This window comes from Panulirus ornatus, chromosome 23 (assembly GCF_036320965.1).
Source record: "Panulirus ornatus isolate Po-2019 chromosome 23, ASM3632096v1, whole genome shotgun sequence".
Classification (NCBI taxonomy): domain Eukaryota; kingdom Metazoa; phylum Arthropoda; class Malacostraca; order Decapoda; family Palinuridae; genus Panulirus; species Panulirus ornatus.
In genome coordinates, this window is record NC_092246.1 from 13789259 (window position 1) to 13797247 (window position 7989).

Consider the following 7989-nt stretch of genomic DNA (forward strand, 5'->3'; position numbering starts at 1 on the left):
GTGGCTTTGAACCATGGGGGGTGGGCAGATTAGAAAGGGTGGTGAGTGGTGTTATGAAGAAGTAAGATTATTTGTAAAAGAGAAGAGAGAGGCATTTGGACAATTCTTTCAAGGAAATAAGGCAAATGAGTGGGAGATGTATCAAAGAAAGAGGATGGAGATCAAGAGAAAGGTGCAGGAGGTGAAAAAGAGTGCAAATGAGAGTTAGGGTGAGAGAGTATCATTAAATTTTCGGGAGAATAAAAAGATGTTTTGGAAGGAGGTAAATAAAGTGTGTAAGACAAGGGAACAAATGGGAACTTCAGCGAAGAGGGCTAATGGGGAGGTAATAACAAGTAGTGATGATGTGAGAAGGAGATGGAGTGAGTATTTTAAAGGTTGCTGACTGTGTTTGATGATAGAGTGGCAGATATAGGGAGTTTTGGTCGAGGTGGTGTGCAAAGTGAGAGGGTTGGGGAAAATGATTTGGTAAACAGATAAGAAGTAGTAAAAGCTTTGGGGAAGATGAAAGCAGGCAAGGCAGCGCGTTTGGATGGTAAAGCAATGAAACTTATTAAAAAAGGGGGTGACTGTATTGTTGACTGGTTGGTAAGGTTATTTAATGTATGTATGACTCATGGTGAGTTGCCTGAGGATTGGCGGAATGCTTGCACAGTGCCATTGTACAAAGGGAAAGAGGATAAAAGTGAGTGCTCAGATTACAGAGGCATAAGTTTGTTGAGTATTCCTGGAAAATTATATGGGAGGGTATTGATTGAGAGGGTGAAGGCATGTCCAGAGTATCAGATTGGGGAAGAGCAGTGTGGATTCAGAAGTGGTAGAGGATGTGTGGATCAGGTGTTTGCTTTGAAGAATGTATGTGAGAAATACTTGCAATGGATTTGTATGTAGCATTTATGGATGTGGAGAAGGCATATGATAGAGATGATAGAGACGCTCTGTGTAAGATATTAAGAATATATAGTGTAGGAGGCAAATTGTTAGAAGCAGTGAAAAGTTTTCATCATGGATGTAAGGAATTTGTACGTGTAGGAAGAGAGGAAACTGATTGGTTCTCAGTGAATGTGAGCTTGCGGCAGGGGTGTGTGATGTCTCCATGGTTGTTTAATTTGTTTATGGATGAATAGTTTTGGAAAGAAAGGCAAGTATGCAGTCTGTTGTGGCCCTACACAACTTTCCATGGTTTACCCCAGACGCTTCACATGCCCTGATTCAATCCACTGACATCACGTCAACCCCGGTATACCACATCGATCCAATTCACTCTATTCCTTGCCCTCCTTTCACCCTCCTGCATGTTCAGGCCCCGATCACACAAAATCTTTTTCACTCCATCTTTCCACCTCCAATTTGGTCTCCCACTTCTCGCTCCCTCCACCTCCGACACATATATCCTCTTGGTCAATCTTTCCTCACTCATTCTCTCCATGTGCCCAAACCACTTCAAAACACCCTCTTCTGCTCTCTCAACCACGATCTTTTTATTTCCACACATCTCTCTTACTCTTACGTTACTTACTCGATCAAACCACCTTACACAACACATTGTCCTCAAACATCTCATATCCAGCACATCCATCCTCCTGCGCGCAACTCTATCCATAGCCCACGCCTCGCAACCATACAACATTGTTGGAACCACTATTCCTTCAAACATACCCATTTTTGCTTTCCGAGATAATGTTCTCGACTTCCACAAATTCTTCAAGGCTCCCAGAATTTTCGCCCCCTCCCCCACCCTATGATCCACTCCCTCTTCCATTGTTCCATCCGCTGCCAGATCCACTCCCAGATATCTAAAACACTTCACCTCCTCCAGTTTTTCTCCATTCAAACTTACCTCCCATATATATATATATATATATATATATATATATATATATATATATATATATATATATATATATATATATATATATATATATATATATTTTTTTTTTTTTTTTTTTCAAACTATTCGCCATTTCCCGCGTTAGCGAGGTAGCGTTAAGAACAGAGGACTGGGCCATTGAGGGAATATCCTCACCTGGCCCCCTTCTCTGTTCCTTCTTTTGGAAAATTAAAAAAAAATTGAGAGGGGAGGATTTCCAGCCCCCCGCTCTCTTCCCTTTTAGTCGCCTTCTACGACACGCAGGGAATACGTGGGAAGTATTCTTTCTCCCCTATCCCAAGGGATAATATATATATATATATATATATATATATATATATATATATATATATATATATATATATATATATATATATATATATATATATATTTTTTTTTTTTTCTTTTTATACTATTCGCTATCTCCCGCGATAGCGAGGTAGCGTTAAGAACAGAGGACTGGGCCCTTGAGGGAATATCCTCACCTGGCCCCCTTCTCTGTTCCTTCTTTTGGGAAAAAAAAAAAAAAAAAAAAATTATTTATTTATTATTTATTTCACTTTGTCGCTGTCTCCCGCGTTAGCGAGATAGCGCAAGGAAACAGACGAAAGAATGGCCCAACCCACCCGTATACACATGTATATACATACACGTCCACACACGTAAATATACATACCTATACCTCTCAACGTATGCTTATATATACATACACAAACATATATATATATACACATGTACATACTTCGTACTGTCTACCTTTATTCATTCCCATCGGCACCCCGCCACACATGAAATAACAACCCCCTCCCCCTGCATGTGCTCGAGGTAGCGCTAGGAAGAGAAAACAAAATCGTTCACACCTATTCTCTAGCTGTCATGTATAATACACTGAAACCACAACTCCCTTTCCACATCCAGGCCCCATATAACGTTCCATGATTTTTCCCAAACGCTTCACATGCTTTGGTTCAATCCATTGACAGCACGTAGACCCCGGTATACCACATCGTTCCAATTTAGTCTATTCTTTGCACGCCTTTCACGTTCCTGCATGTTCAGGCCCGGATCACTCAAAATCTTTTCCACTCCATCTTTCCACCTCCAATTTGGTCTCCCACTTCTACTCGTTCCCTCCATCTCTGACACATACATCCTCTTGGTCAATCTTTCCTTACTCATTCTCTCCATGTGACCAAACAATTTCAGAACACCCTCTTCTGCTCTCTCAATCACACTCTTTTTATTACCACACATCTCTCTTACCTTTTCAGTACTTACTCGATCAAACCACCTAACACCACATATTGTCCTCGAACATCTCATTTCCTGCACATCCACCCTCCTCCGCACAACTCTATCTATAGCCCACGCCTCGCAACCATATAACATTGTTGGAACCACTTTTCCTTCAAACATACCCATTTCTGCTTTCCGAGATAATGTTCTCGACTTCCACATATTCTTCAACGCTCCTAGATCTTTCACCCCCTCCCCCAACCCTATGATTCACTTCCGCTTCCATGCTTCTATCTGCTGCCAAATCCACTCCCAGATATCTAAAATACTTCACTTCCTCCAGTTTTTCTCCATTCAAACCTACCTCCCAATTGACTTGTCCCTTAACCCTACTGTACCTAATAACCTTGTTCTCATTCATATTTTCTCTCAGCTTTCTTCTTTCACACACCTTACCAAACCAGTCACCAGCTTCTGCAGTTTCTTACACGAATCAGCCACCAGCGCTGTATCATCAACGAATAACGACTGACTCACCTCCCAAGCTCTCTCATCCACAACAGACTGCATGCTTGCCCCTCTTTCCAAAACTCTTGCATTCACCTCCTTAACAACCCCATCCATAAACAAATTAAAGAACCGTGGAGACATCACACACCACTGCCGCAAACCAACATTCACTGAGAAACAATCTCTTTCCTATCTTCCTACACGTACACATACTTTACATTTTCGATAAAAACTTTTCACTCTTTCCAACAACTTGCCTCCCACACCATATTCTTAATACCTTACACAGAGCATCTCTATCAACTCTATCATATGCCTTCTCCAGATCCATAAATGCTACATACAAATCCATTTGCTTTTCTAGGTATTTTTCACATACATTCTTCAACGAAAACATCTGAAGCACACATCATCTACCATCTCTGAAACTACACTGCTCTTCCCCAATCTGATGTTCTGTACATGCCTTCACCCTCTCAATCAACACCCTCCCATATAATTTCCCAGGAATACTGAACAAACTTTTGCTTTTATAACTTGAGCACTCACTTTTATCCCCTTTGCCTTTGTACAATGACACTATGCAAGCATTCCGCCAATCCTCAGGCACCTCATCATGAGTCATACATACAGTAAATAAACTTACCAAACTATCAACAATAGTCATCCCCTTTTTCAATAAATTCCACTGCAATACCATCCAAACCCGCTGTCTTGCCGGCTTTTATCTTCTGCAAAGGTTTTGCTACACCTTCTCTGTTTACCTAATCATTTTTCCTAACCCCCTCACTTTGCGCACCACCTCGACCAACACACCTTATTTCTGCCACTCTATATCAAACACAGTTAACAAACCTTCAAAATACTCTCTCCATCTCCATCTCACATCACCACTACGTGTTATCATCTCCTCATTAGCCCCTTTCACTGAACTTCCCATTTGTTCCCTTGTCTTACGCACTTTATTTATCCCATTCCAAAACATCTTTTTATTCTCCCTGAAATTTAATGATACTCTCTTACCCCAACTCTCATTTTACTATTTTTCACCAGTTACACCTTTCTCTTGACCTCTTTCTTTTATACTTTTACCGGTCATTTGCATTAGTTCCCTGCAAAAATTGTCCAAATGTCTCTCTCTCCTCTTTCATTAATAATCTTACTTCTTCATCCCTCCACTCACTGCACATTCTAATCTGCCCACCTCCCATGCTTCTCATGCCACAAGCATATTTTGCGCACGATATCACTGCTTCCCTAAATACATCCCATTCCTCCCAAACTCCCCTTACGTCCTTTGTTCTAACTTTTTTCCACACTAATGATACTCTCTCACCCCAAATCTCATTTGCTCTCTTTTTTACCTCTTGCACTTTTCTCTTGACCTCCTGCCTCTTTCTTTTATACATCTCCCACTCATTTGCATTATTTCCCTGCAAAAATCGTCCAAATGCCTTTCTCTTCTCTTTCACAAATAATCTTACTTCTTCATCCCACCACTCATACCCTTTCTAATTTGTCCATCTCCCACGCTTCTCATGCCACAAGCATCTTTTGCGCAAGCCATCACTGCTCCCCTAAATGCATCCCATTCCTCCCCCACTCCCCTTACCTCCTTTGTTCTCACCTTTTCCCATTCTGTACTCAGACTCTCCTGGTACCTCCTCACACATGTCTCCTTCCCAAGCTCACTTACTCTCACCACTCTTTTCACCCAACATTCTCTCTTCTTTTCTGAAAACCTTTACAAATCTTCATCTTCGCATCCACAAGATAATGATCAGACAAGATAATGATCCAGTTGAATCTCTCTGCACATTAACATCCAAAAGTCTCTCTTTCGCGCGCCTATCAATTAGCACGTAATCCAATAACGCTCTCTGGCCATCTCTCCTACTCACATACCTATATTTGTGTATACCTCTCTTTTTAAACTAGGTATTCCCAATCACCAGTCCTTTTTCAGCACATAAATCTACAAGCTCTTCACCATTTCCATTTACAACACTGAATACCCCATGCACACCAATTATTCCCTCAACTGCCACATTACTCACCTTTGCACTCAAATCACCCATCACTATAACCCGGTCTCGTGCATCAAAACTATTATCACACTCATTCAGCTGTTCTCAAAACAATTGTCTCTCGTGATCTTTCTTCTCATGCCCAGGTGCATATGCACCAAGAATCACCCATCTCTCTCCATCCACTTTCAGTTTTACCCATATCAATCTAGAGTTTACTTTCTTACACTCTATCACACACTCCCACTACTCATGTTTCATGATGTGTGCTACTCATTCCCTTGCTCTTGTCCTCTCACCAACCCCTGACTTTACTCCCAAGATATTCCCAAACAACTCCTCCCCTTTACCCTTCAGCTTAGTTTCACTTAGAGCCAAAATATCAAGGTTAATTTCGTCAAACATACTACCTATCTCTCCTTTTTTCTCATCTTGGTTACATCCGCAAACATTTAGACACCCCAGTCTGAGCCTTCGAGGAGGATGAGCACTCCCCGCATGACTCCTCGTGCTTCCCCTTGTGTGTCGGTATTGCCATTTGAAAGGCACGTTTCTTCTCTCTTGAAATGCGAAAAGCCTCCTTCGTTTCAAGTTTCTTTAATTCAATGTTTTTCTTTAAAATAATATTTTGAAATTGGTCAAATGGTCGACCAGACAGCTGCAACAAACGTTGAGGTAGGACAGATCTTGGCATCACTTGTTGATCAAGGCATTTCCTAAGGAATTCAAATCGTAACTTCAGTTGGTGAGCCTTGATTAGCGATTTGGAGAAAGTAGTAACGAAAGGAGAAAGTCCAGGACAGCTTGTAGAGAAGTAACAGAAGAGCCGTGTGGAATCCATGTTGGAAAGGATCACAATTTTGCGCGTGATCAAGATATTCCTATGAGCCCACGGGGAAAATGAAACACGAAAAGTTCCCAAGTGCACTTTCGTGTTATAATCACATCATCAGGGGAGACACAAGACAAAAATATAACAGTCAGTTGATATACATCGAAGAGACGAAGGTAGGACGCCATTTGGTAAACATGTGATTGTCCAAAACATACAACGAGCGTTCATAAACTTATCATTTTACAATTCTTATCAACAATAAAGTTATCTAATTTGTATAGACCATCACTAAGGAAAGAACGTAATAGGCTACAAGTGTCACTAAATCGTAAGTTGGACCATCTTATTGAAAACAGCGACTGGACCAAGAACACAAACCCATCTTTTGTGGTAAACCTGTCTAATAAACAACTAGATAAAGATTCGTTGTGTGCATTAGGCTATGATTTAAGCTTTGTGTACTCTAACAGAGAAGTCAGCTGTGTTGATGTCACAAAGTCTTTTCGTAATTCAGAAAAATACCGTAATTTAAGTAATGATGATATTTATATCTGTAAGGGTTTAGTGTATGCCAGTTTGTTAAAACCAGTGGAAGCTAATTGCCCTAAAAGATTCATAAGAGCTATTAGCACCTTAAAAAAAGACAAGGATATACATATTACTGAAGCAGATAAGGCTAACATTGTTGTGATTTTAGACAAAAGTGACTGTTCATCTAAAATGAATGATCTGAATAATAACACAACATATTCTAAACTTAGTAAAAATCTCTTAGAAGCAGTTAATTCTCACTTCAATAAAGAAATGAAGTTGTTGTTGAAAGGTAACATTTCTCCTATCAAAAGTTTGTCATCTTTGTCCCCTTCATTGCCATATATGTATAGACTTATCAAAACACATAAACAGAATCTTCCAGCAAGACCTATAATGAGTTCAGTAGGCTCCATCACATATAAATTGTCAAAATTGCTAGTTTCTTTATTAAGCCCTTTAGTGGGTAAGGTATCAAATTCTGATATCATGAACAATGTAGATTTAGTCAACAAGCTAAACAATATCAATGTTAATTTTGATTTCAAACGAGTTAGCTTTGATGTTTCCTCACTTTTTACTAAAGTTCCAGTTGATGACCTTTTAGAATATTTATTTGATGTCTTGGATGATATTCATTTACCTGTTTCAAAGTCTAATTTCATTGAACTGATAAGATTGTGTATAAAAGACTGTGTATTTCAATTCAATGGAGATTATTATGCTCAAAAATTTGGTATGGCAATGGGTAACCCTCTTTCACCTGTACTAAGTAATCTTTATATGGAATTTTTTGAAACAAAGTTACTAAAGGATATCTTACCTTCTAATGCAATTTGGTTTAGGTATGTAGATGATGTTCTTTGTGTTTGGCCAACAAATGAAAATTTACAAATATTTCTCCCCTTACTTAACAATTTAGTACATTCCATCAAATTTACTGTAGAAAATGAAAATAGTGGTATGTTACCATTTTTAGA